General features: G+C 41.2%; 1 protein-coding gene across 9 annotated transcripts in view; it reads right to left on the reverse strand.

Moving 5' to 3' along the window:
• The window catches only part of DGKB (diacylglycerol kinase beta), a 272726-nt gene that overhangs the window by 249907 nt on the left and 10578 nt on the right, over positions 1-12241 (reverse strand). For 4 of the 9 annotated variants that reach the window (XM_077304461.1, XM_077304459.1, XM_077304460.1 and 1 more), the window contains exon 1: positions 6534-6662. The exons of 1 other annotated variant lie outside the window; for it this stretch is intronic. The gene's annotated coding sequence lies outside the window, so the exon portion shown is untranslated. Of the gene's footprint in view, positions 1-5693; positions 5760-6332; positions 6466-6533; positions 6663-6885; positions 7119-7369; positions 7425-10486; positions 10748-12241 lie in introns of those variants that run through there. 4 more of the 9 variants (XM_077304456.1, XM_077304458.1, XM_077304454.1 and 1 more) reach the window with 4 other exon arrangements.

Consider the following 12241-nt stretch of genomic DNA (forward strand, 5'->3'; position numbering starts at 1 on the left):
CAGAATACAGGATGATCTTGATAGGCTCGAGAAGTAGGCTAAACTGAATAAATTCAAATTCAATACAGACAAATGTAAAGTTCTGCATTTAGATAGGAAAACCAAACACACCAATATAGGATGGGGGAGACTTATCTTGGCAGTAGCATGTGTGAAAAGGATCTAGGAGTCTTAGCAGACCATACATTTAACATGAGTCAGCACTGTGACTCAGTGGCTAAAAAGGCAAATGGGATTTTGGGCTGTATCAAACGGAGTATCGTGTCCAGATCACGGGAGGGGATGGTACCACTTTACTCTGCTCTGGTTCGGCCTCACTTGGAGTACTGTGTTCAGTTTTGGGCACCCCAGTTGAAGAGGGATGTAGACAAACTGGAGAGTTTCCAGAGGAGGGCAACAAATATGATATAATATATGTATGTCGCTTGATATTTCAGTACTGTGGAATATGTATTCTGGAATTCATTTTGTTTACTGATCTTGGACTCAAGTGGGTAGCTGTGTTGGTCTGAAGCAGCACAACAAAGCAAAATCAGAGTTCAGTGGCAACTTTAAGACCAATATAGATTTATTCAAGGCATGAGCATTCAAAAGCTCACGCCTTGAATAAATCTTTGTTGGTCTTAAAGGTGCCACTGGACTCTGATTTTGTTGGTCTTGGACTGTAATGAATCAATCTGAATTTATATTAAAACAAACATTCTATAAAACATATATTTTTCCAAATAACATACCTAAATTTAAAAGTGAAATAGAAACAGAAAAGTGAAATAAAACATTAAAAGAAGAAGAAGAAGAGTTGGTTCTTATATGCCGCTTTTCCCTACCCGAAGGAGGCTCAAAGCGGCTTACAGTCGCCTTCCCTTTCCTCTCCCCACAACAGACACCCTGTGAGGTGGGTGAGGCTGAGAGAGCCCTGATATCACTGCCCGGTCAGAACAGTTTTATCAGTGCCATGGCGAGCCCAAGGTCACCCAGCTGGCTGCATGTGGGGGAGTGCAGAATGGAACCTGGCATGCCAGATTAGAAGTCCGCACTCCTAACCACTACACCAAACTGGCAACACATAAAATAGACACATAAAATGCACAACACATAAAATATGCCACCTACCCTAATTCTTAATACTAATTTTAGTACAGGCAATATATTTATGAACTCATTTTTTATTAATATCAAAACAGAATGTGGGATAGTGAATATAAGAGTATTAAGGGAATTAAGCAATTAAAAAGTCCTTGAATGTTTACATGTGTTAATTTGTTAAATGTATGTATATGCATCAGGACTTACCACCTTAAATGTTACTATCCATCATCAAATCAAAATAAGAACAAAAACTTATAATAAAACTAAAAAATACTTTTTTGTGTTAAAAGCTGTTTAACTTGGATTGGGAATACTGTGTATATGTAAGACAAAAAAGCACACCTCTGCCAACATACTGTCTGCTCAACAATCTCTAATACTCAACATGGTCCTACTGTGGATATTTAATCCATAGACTGGAAACATAGAGAATGTGAAGGAAGTTCCTACAAGGAACTCCCAGGTTTGTAGAAAACGGCATATAAAGGTGGCATAGGTTTTTTAAGAGAATTGGTGCCATAACACCATGTGACATAACAATATTATAGAAATTCCATAGCAACCTTGATAATTAATGCTATGTGGTAGCATGATAAGAGATGATACACAGTAAGACTGTCCCAGAAAGACAAATGGGTGAAGGGAGGGAGGGAGAACTTAGTGCCAGTAAGAGAATAAAAGAATAATAGTGAAAGGGGATTAAGTAAAGATGAGGGGGAATGGGGATCCCCCTGCAAGTCTTACCAGTGCCTGGTATAATATATAAACTATAATAATAATTCCCCTATATAGTCACATATAAGTCTAGTTTTTCATCACCTTTTCATCACCTTTTTCGACACTGGTATATACGGTAATTTCAGTTTTACAGTTCTTTATTTCAGTGTTTTGTTCTGGGGGGACACTGCAGTTGTAGTTAGAGTTGTCCATTCTCCTAACTTGGTAGTGTTGTATTTGTTGTTGCAGGTTGCCAACTTCGGGTACTGTTGTTCTGCTCTGGTTTGCTGGCCTGGGGAGCACTGTTTGGTTCTCCTGCCAGAGCTGTTCTCACAGAGTAGTTCTGTCAGAGCTCTCTCAGGGTGTCTGGCATCAAGAGAGGAAGGGATGGCAATTGTAAGCCGCCTTGAGACTCCTTTGGTTAGTGAAAAGCGGGGTACAAAAAACAGCAGCTATCCATCCTCTTGACTTTTCTGTATTTGTTGGGGGGGGCTGGATGGGAGAGCCTGTGATAATGGAGCATTTTCCACTCTCGCCTTTTATGCAAGTCAATAAGTTTGCCCAGATATTGTGGTAAAATTAGGTGCCTCGGCTTATATGTGGGACGGCTTATATGCGAGTATATACAGTAATTCTAATAGTAGGTAAATTGTTTTTCTTGTTCAATTAGCAAACTATTACAAAATAGATTCCATATAATCAAGGTGATAAGATCACCTTCTGTGTTCTGTAAACCAGGCTACATCTCTCCCCTTCACACACATACATTCACACACACACACACAATGGTTCTATATTCCTTTCTTCCTGTCCCTTGGTACTGTGGCAGATACTGCCAGGACTATTAATAAATACACATTATGTTATTATATAATAGAAACATTTCACCGTTTCATTAGGAATGATATCAATGCGTGTTTTCTTGTACTTACTTTACACTTACTAGCACATTACAAAAGTTTTATCATCTATTTACTTATTTATTTATTATTATATTTGTATACCACTCTCCCCTAAAGCTCAGGGTGGTTCACATGGAACATAAACATAACAGTATATGGAACTTTGTTTCTTCATAAAATATAAGTAAACTGCAACAATAACAATAACAATAGCAACTATAACTGAAGGTAACAGTCTAATCTATAACAGTTTGGTTCTGATGTATGTGTTCTTGGGAGGGAGGTTCAGGGGCCCTGCAGATAGTACTGATTCTGGTCGACCTCAACCAAATGCCTGGTGGAAGAGTGGCCTTTTGCAGGCCCTGCGGAACTGCTTTAGATCCGTCAGGGCCCTGATGTCCTCCAGGAGCTCATTTCACCAGATGAGGGCCACAGGTGGACATGTACACAGCTGTTTCCCAACCGTATTCTGTAGAATTGTTCCACTCCTGGGGTTTCTTGAAGTCTGAAAAATGTTTCAAGTGTTTCTCAATGTTAAAAAAGTTGAGGAAGTCTGATCTTTCTCAGACCAGTTCTTATGAAGCTGGCTAGTTAGAACATAAAAGGACGTTGGGGGTTCATCAAGTAAAGGTACACTAAACTGGACCAACTGTTATCTCTCCTGTACACTACTGGGACTTTGCACATAAGCTATGCAAAGGGTAAGCAAGGCTATACTAGTAAAAATCCTACAAGTACTTTCAAGATTGTATGGTATCATTATAACCAATAAACAAATGTCCCATTTTAATAGCATTCTGTCTAACTAAAGGCAAGCATGTCCATTCATGCTTTCATTGGGTAGCATGCTGTGTATATAAACAACAAGCACAAAACATCTGCCTGGGCATTAAGTCAAAGTGAATTAATTACAGAACACTGTGAGAAATAAATGCTCTTTAAAGATAACTCTACAGAACCATATTGCTATGGAATGATTCTCTAATTTGAGCAGCTGAACATCACACAACAAGTTCAATGTTTCTTTCAAGTTACTTGTAACTAAGAATACCCAGGGTTTTCATACCTGTTCATGGGGTCAATAATCAAATTTATATGAGAGCACAAGAGTAACTTTAAGGACTAGACATTTTTCTTTTTGCGCCACAAAAAAATTGAAAATTCTGAGATGCAAAAACAATCGTGCAATGAAAAATGGTCCATTTTAAATGCGTGACAATGTTTTACTCAGTCAAATTCAATATTTTATGTGATTACTTCATATGAGGACCTTTCCCACATGAACAACAGCAGACCCCTGTATTTCATTTAGACTTTCCACATCACACCCCACTCATTCCAGGCACAACTTGTGGGGCTCACAAGGCTTCTCTGTTTAAATAAGAACAAATGAATTTGATCTTGTTTAAACCTGGAAATGCAGCATGGCTGAAGATGGAGTTCAAATGTGGAAGCTCTACCCACATCTAATCCTGGTAATATATGGGGGAGGCTGTCACTAAGTTCCTCATTTCCTCCTTATCATCGTTGAAAAGGAAAGCTGGGGGGGGTTGTACCCCGATTTTTACTACCTGAAGGAGTCTCTAAGTGGCTTACAATCACCTTCTCTTCCTCTCCCCACAATAGACACCCCCATGAGGGAGGTGAGCCTGAGAGAGCTCTGAGATAATAGTGATTGGTCCAAGGTCCCCAAACTGGCTGCATATGGAGGAGTGGTGAATCAATCCCAGGTCTCCAGATTAGAGGCCACTGCTCTTAACCACCACACCAAGCTGGCTCTAGACTCTGGGATGGTGAAAACAATAGGAGACTGTCAACACACTGGTTGTCTGCGTCAACCCAACAAGGAGAAAGGAACATGTGAGGCAGTGTCATTGGCAAGCAGCATAGGAATAGGGTATGTGGATGCTATCACCCCCCTCCCGCACCTTCTTAGCTCACCACAACTTCCACAGCAGGGATGGCTTAGCTGTCAAAAGAGCTAGGGAACACAAACTCCCATGTGCATTGTAGACATGTGCAACATATTTTTCAATAATATGCTTGTTTACGTTGAATACTTTTGTCCACAAGTATTTGATGATGCACTGAAGTTTAACTGCTTATCCAGTATGTTGCTGCTGCTGTGGGAGATTATTTCTTTTGTTTACTACAAAATTTGTTTTCTGTTTTCAACAGCTTTTCCCCTGCATTCCCAGTGGTAAAAAACTAAGATACATGTGCTAAGGTAGCATCAGGTACAGCAATTGCCTGTATGCACAATTTGACTTTTCAAAAATTATACTATTACATTTCCTAAATATATGCCAAATAATACCCTTCTAAACGCAACCTAAGTTATAAATGAAACATTTTATGTTGCTGAAACAGTAAATAAGTTTAGGGGTGATAAGAAAGCATATATTACTTTTTCCATAAAATGTTAAAAAAACCCAACCCCCCAAAACCCTAGTTCCCCCTAGCTCTCGTATTGCTAGAAGTTTTACATACTAGCCCTCACAGTAGAAATGAATTTCACATCTACCATGGCTGTCTGGTTAGGAAATCACATTTAAATATCAAGTCAGCATGGTATAAAGGTTAGAATGCTGTACTAGAACCATGCTCAGAACTAGGCTCAGAGCCCTTTCCTGCCATGCACCTGATCTGGGCACCCCTGAACCAATCATTCTCAGCTCAGCCCAGCTTACCTCGTAGGGTTCTTCAAGAGATTGGATGGAGAAAGGGATGAACAGGTAAGTTAACCTGACTGCTTTAGAAGAAGCATGGAATTCAAATACGTTAATTTCTGATTACTCTGGTTTCACATCTATCCCACTTTGAAAAGATACTTACAGGGCCAGATTAAGAACAGTTACACCCATCTAACCTGGCTGATTTTAGTGTAGTTAGAAGGGTATGGTTGTTTACGATTAAATAGTCATATGGTTCAAAAACTAACACTAAAAAATGGATTTTTTTAAAAAAAAGGATTGCTCCATTTACCTATTTAATTACAACCGGCAGAACAGCTTATCACCAGAACGTGAGGAATTGTCAGCAGAAGACAGTCTATAAGTAAGCAAGTGCAAACAGCCAAGATAAGCAAAGTCATTTTGAGAAATAAGAAACTACCACCGCATCCAACTAAGTTTCCAGATGCCAGCCTTGTCGGAACATGAAAAAGAAGTGTGTTATTGCGTCCCGCAGCTGGCATACGGAAAACACAGCTATCAAAGTCAGGGCAGATGTGACGCGGCGTGACATCAACCCCACGACGTCACGGGCCAGGCCGTCGGCTAGACTGGCGAAGAAGAGACTTTTTCCACGGAGGGGATGACCAGCAGCACAGCCTGATGGCTCCAACTTTTCCCTTCGCCTTAAGACAAATGTGCTTCCACACGTGCGGGCGGCGGCATAAAAACACACGCAGCCAAAGGCGGCAAGCAACCCGAGCACCCAAGCGGGGGTGGGGAGGAGGTTTGATAACTTGCTGCAGTGCAATGCAGAGCGAAAATACGAAGGCATATGGGGGGGGGGGGGGGGAGAATGAGAGCAACAGCAACAACAACTCGGCTCCAAGCCCCACCAACAGCCAACCGCTTGGTTTTTGCAGCAGGGGCTGCCACACTCGAGCGCACTCACCTCAGGTCCTCCTGCCCAGCAGCCTCGCGGGGGAATTCGCAGCTCCTTCTCGCAGCGCACAGGTCGCGGAGGCACGACAGACTGGGCTGGGGAGCAGACCAGCGTCCTGCTCAGGCCGAGCGACACCAAGCCCTCCTAACCCCCTTCAGCTCCCCCCCCCCGCCGGGGTCTCCAAATCATCTCCCGCCAAAACGCAGTTACCTGTTGTCGGCCGATCTATTCCCCCCACGGCTCTGCTGCGGCTTATTATATGAGGCGCTTTGGCTTGGGCACTGCGCGCGCGCGCTGTCTCTCTCCCTCTCCTGTCCACCCCCTCCCGCTCGCTCGCCCGCCCGCCTGATGCGCGCGAGGAAAATGGGAAGGGGGGGGAGGTCAGAGTTGCGCTGCCGGCGAAGAGCAGCCCCCGAGTTTCAGGCTGCTGCCGAGTCTCCAGAGGCGATGCGGAAAGGGCTCGGCAGCACCGCTCTCCACGCGCAGGGGCTGCTGCGTCGGCGGCCACTCATCCCGCGCCCAGGTATGCGAAAAGAACCTGTCGGGCAACCGCCTCCCTTACCTGAAGTTTATGCATTCTGCTCCTTTAAGGGACGGTGCGGATTAGCTTTGGTCCCTGCCCACCGGCGCTACTGGGTACATCCACGCCCCGCGCTGCTAGTACCTCTTCGGCAAAGCCCGACACACAGGTTGGAGTGGGAGGGAGAGAGCTTAATCTCTGCGCATCCGCGGGTAGCCCTGGGCAGGGGAGCTAAAGGCAAGGCCACCAAGAGCCTCATGTGGGGTAGGTAGTCAACCTGTGGTCCTCCAGATGTCCATGGACTACAATCCCCATGAGCCCCTGCCAGCAAATGCTGGCAGGGGCTCATGGGGATTGTAGTCCATGGACATCTGGAGGACCACAGGTTGACTACCCCTGGGTTAATGCACCCAACCAAAAGCGGGGCACACTGGATTTGAAAACTTCACGTAGCCACTGGTATGTCCTAAATAGATTGTGCAACACCACCAGAACCCAACCCATTTGCAGCCGGGCCCACATTTACCTGCAAAAGCTGCCAAAGGTAGGGGAAGGAGCTTGTTTTGGCTTATGGAGTGTCTGGAAAAGTGGCACATAAATGCTGTAAATAAGTAATCTACACAAAACTCAAATCTGTTTATTCAGTGAATATACTTTCAAGTAATAATGCATATGGAAAGGTGCCATGTGGTATCCCCATTTACCATGGACAAAAAGCTTGTCAACCTACACATCACGAACAAGAACGGACCAAGATGTGAAGATGGCCGCTACCTCAAGATGGCTAGGAAAAATTAACTGGATTTATTGTGGCATAACAGATTTATGCTTCAATGAACCATTCTATCTCTCACAATCTGTTGTTTGGGGCAGAACAACTGATTGTGGGAACTACTCCTGAAGTTATTAATATTAAGAATGCAGTGATAACTCAAACACTCAGGCTCAGGACAACAGCTTTGCAAGGAAGTGTGTGTGTAAAGTGCCATCATGTCCCAGCCAACTTATGGTGACCCCCTCCCAAAGGTTTTCAAGGTAAGAGACTGCCAGTAACAACCCTGGACCTCCTTGGTGGTCTCCGAACCAAACACTAACCAGGGCCAACCCTGTTTAGCTTCCCAGATCTCATGAGAATGAGCTAGTCTAGACCAGGGGTAGTCAACCTGTGGTCCTCCAGATGTCCATGGACTCCAGTTGTCTATGAGTTCATGGGAATTGTAGTCCATGAACATCTGGAGGACCACAGGTTGACTACCCCTGGCCTAGACCTTCCAGACAATCATGAATGGTCGTTCCACATTAATTCCTCCTCAAGACACCCTTCCTTGTCAAATTGCACCATCCACAAAAATTTTTTTAATATGCAGCATTCTTCAGTGATACAGCAAACAAAAGTCCAGCTTCTGACTAATGACTTATCTTAATGGTTTTTTTTAAGGAAAACCAATATCTATTTTTACATCTCAACCATTTTCTTTTTTCACAAGTCATATGCAACACAAAGCAATTCAAATTTACTGAGAATATAGTCCCACTGCAATCAATGGGGCTTGCTCCCAGAAAATGGTAGGTAGAATCATAACTCTGCAGAGTAATCCTATGAATTATTACTCAGAAATCCTACTGTGTTTAATATATCTTACTCCTGAGTAACTATGCATAGGATTGTATATTGCTAATAAAAAACAGAATACTAATTAATGCTTGTTGTAGTCATAAAGAATAAAAATGATTGCCCAAAGTAAACTTGTTAAGTACTATTGATTTCAGTAATCTCAGCATGCTTCTTTGAAATAATTGGTTAAATTCTGTCCACTGGGGTCTGTATTTAAACGTATGAAGACAGAAAAGCCATGATCTAGAGCTCATACAGTAATACAGGTAATCATAGTTTAATATGGATGATCAGACTGTTTTTGATTAGATTAATTGCACTAATTAGAACATTTTAGTACAGTAAATATGATAATTGAATTAATGGGAATTTTTCAAAAGTAAGCCTCAATGCAAAGGTAAAAAACAATTTCTTAGCACAAATTTGAACATCTATTATTTAAATTATTCACACATTTTTCATCCTAAAAAAATGTATGACATGGCATACAACATTAAATTATAACAAATTATCATTAAGACACCATACAAATATTCATAATTATTTACAAAAATAGCCTTGCAAAATCATTAACATTATCATATGTAGAGGGAATATGAGACAAATGTTAAAAGACATAAAGAAAAGGGGAGTCAGAATCAATAAAATAATACCAAATTAATACAGTGACCTCCAAAAAGTAGCATCTATGCTTCTCTAAACTCCTTAGAGGAGTTTGAGTTATATTTTGTAATAACATTCCAATTAAAATAGGCTCAATAACAGATCAATTGATTTCTATAAAATACATTGATAGGACTGACAGGGACCGAGATAAAGTTTTATAGTTTTTTTTAAAAAAAGAATTGTTATATCTTTCCTAACAGTTATATTAGCACAAAGACTCCTTCTGGTGGAAGGTAGTATAATTATGAGCTAAGTATTTGCAAATATGCTTCATCTGGAGTAATTATAGTGATAGAAACATGCTTATTTTTAGAAGTGAGAAGTAGTTTTGGATTCAAGTCTAAAATTAGACTTGCTGCCTCAAGTTCAGGCATCTGCTGACGGACATTTTATCAACTGAATTAAGGAAATAAAATTAGCTGCAATGCAGGCAATATAATATAATAATTGCGCATCATGTCTGTAGAAAAAGTGCCTGTCAATCCTCCTCTCTTTTTATCCTTATAAAAACTCTGTGAAATTAGTTACACAAATTATTTGTCAAAGGCTATCCTGGTGTGTTTCATGAATAATCTTAACAAGCTGGAAGATATGAACTTGGAGAGATGATGATTAGCCCAGGTTTTCTCAACCAGGGTTTTGTGAATGAATGCGAGCTAATTAATTTGTTAGATTTTTAAAAATGTATTAAACATTTATTGGGTGATATCACCCTATATGGTCATGTTGACCTGCCCCCCCCCATCTAAAAATGGCCATTGATGGGCCTGGAGAGGGTGGGAAAGTGAGGGGCCTCAGGTGGGCGTGTTCACAGTGATGATTCCCAACCATATTCTGCATGATCACACCACTTCTGGGGTTTCTTGAAGCCTGAAGAATGTTTCAGTGGTTTCGCAATGGTAAAAAAAGTTTAGAAAGGCTAGAGTAACCTCTATATGGCCCATTATGTATGGCCGCCGAAACGGTGATTTCGGGTAACATGGAAAATGTGGAGGGGGAAGAAGCGAAGCAAACCGCTTATGCACGGGACGGGATGCAACGGCAGCAAAACTCAGAGTAACCAATTATGCACGCGGCGACCTCGGCACTGCTTCTGGTTGCGCCCCGGTCACCCAGAAGCTGTGCTTTCTTCCGCGTTTCACTAACGCGGCTTTTTTTGCGGCATGCGCCGAATCTGCGGCTGGTTGCAGTCGGCACCGTGTGTTATTGGTGATTTTAGTCGCTGCCATTCCACCCTGAATGTGCGCTATTCCCCCCGTGCATAATGGGCTTATGAGCTTTTTTCTTTCTCAGTTGAGGGCTTTAGGAACATAAGGAGCTTTGATTGGAACATTAGTGAGTAATGGATTGAAGGCACTTCACCTGAGACAATTTCTTTTGCAGAGTTAGGTTCCTATGGGCAGTCCATGGGCTGCATCACATTAGTTCAGAGCTAGCACAAGCCATTTTGACACCCTAGGCAAACCTCTCTTTCAATAAAAGAAAACCTTGGCATACCTATCTTTCAATAAAAGAAAAAACATAAGGGATAACATATTACTATATTTTAAACAGAGAAAAGAAATTAATTTGTGCCCCTTACAGCTTGGTTCCCTCGATGCCCACCTACTTCAACTATATGGTTAGACCACCCCAGATTTGTACTGTGCTCTGGCAAGAACTGGAACATTTGGGACCTCCAAGGTAAGTTTATCACATGTGTGGGGTATTCAAAAACCAGTTTTTGAGGTCAATGCATTTAAATGGATATCTGCTCATTCATAGAACTCCTTCTCCTGCATGTTAAGTCTGTTGAATCTTCAAATCAGCTCCCTTAAAAGCACATATTACAGTCAGAAGGAAGCAATTTTGGATGCTGCATTTTGTTGCAGGGCTCCACATTTATGTTGAGAAGTTGTTGCAGAAGATATATAAAACAGGATAAATGGGGCAAAACAGTGTCTGGTACCTCTCCATACTTAACAGGAACTTCCATCATGGCAATTATCTAGTCTTGAGTACCATACCTAGCCATGCAGACACTATGAAGTGGGTGTATGTTATTGTGCACATGCATGTACAATAACATACATTGCTTCTGGAACTGACATGCTAGGAAATGCCAAAGGACATGCACATTGGATCCACTAGGCCAACTTAAACAGACATTTGAGAAAGGAGTAACTTTATTTAATGAGACAACATAAATCAGTGATTATTTCAACTAACATTGCTGAAATCTAGTTGTTTCAGTCACCTTCCAAAAGGCCATTCTTCTAACACAGTTTGCTGTTTTCTTTTGGGTACTTATTCAACTTACCTCCATTCAGTCATCTAAATTCTAAAAGCAGGGCTGTGAATAATTCAATAGAAAAAAAATTACCGCAATAATAACAAAATGTTTGTTCAGTTAATGACTCAGTAACATGTAATTGTTTAGTAAATAACAGATGGGCTAGAAAAACTGGAGCAACACTTTTGAAGCCAAAATTTATGCACAAAAGAATTGACAAAGACTGGTGTTATATGTTAATTGTAAGCAATAAAACTGCTGTATATCAAAAGGTTCTTTAGTTTTTACTGACATTAATGTGAACTTCCCTGCTTTTTCTTGGCAATGGCAACTTCAAAGTGAAACCTTGAAATGTGTTTTGTTGCTTTCCTTTAATTAAATTTTACAGTTGGAAAACAAGGCAACTTTACTTTAAAATACACTTTCTCCCCAGTTTCAGTATACATTATGGCTGTTACCCAAATTTAGAAGCAGTAATTGAGTAATTATTTCACAATATTTATGTCTGATAAAGTTTTAGTCCAGGTATAAGCTTTCATGTGTATGCACACTGTATCTGACAAAGTATGCATACACACAAAAGGGCATTCTTTGAATAAAACTTTGTAGGTCTTAAAGACATCACTGGACTCAAACTTTGTTCTGCTGCTACAGACCAACATGGCTACACACCTGAATCTCTTTGATGTACACTGTTTTTAATTCCATAGCTGTTTTCAAAATCAAAGAGATTTTTAATGATTGCCTATACATCAGAAGTATATTCATAACTATCCCAAATGCAAATGCATCCCCCCACCCTAGGGATAACCCAAGCCAAACAAATCTATCAGAATGGGCCAGCA

The sequence above is a fragment of the Paroedura picta genome, chromosome 11 (assembly GCF_049243985.1).
Source record: "Paroedura picta isolate Pp20150507F chromosome 11, Ppicta_v3.0, whole genome shotgun sequence".
Classification (NCBI taxonomy): Eukaryota; Metazoa; Chordata; class Lepidosauria; order Squamata; family Gekkonidae; genus Paroedura; species Paroedura picta.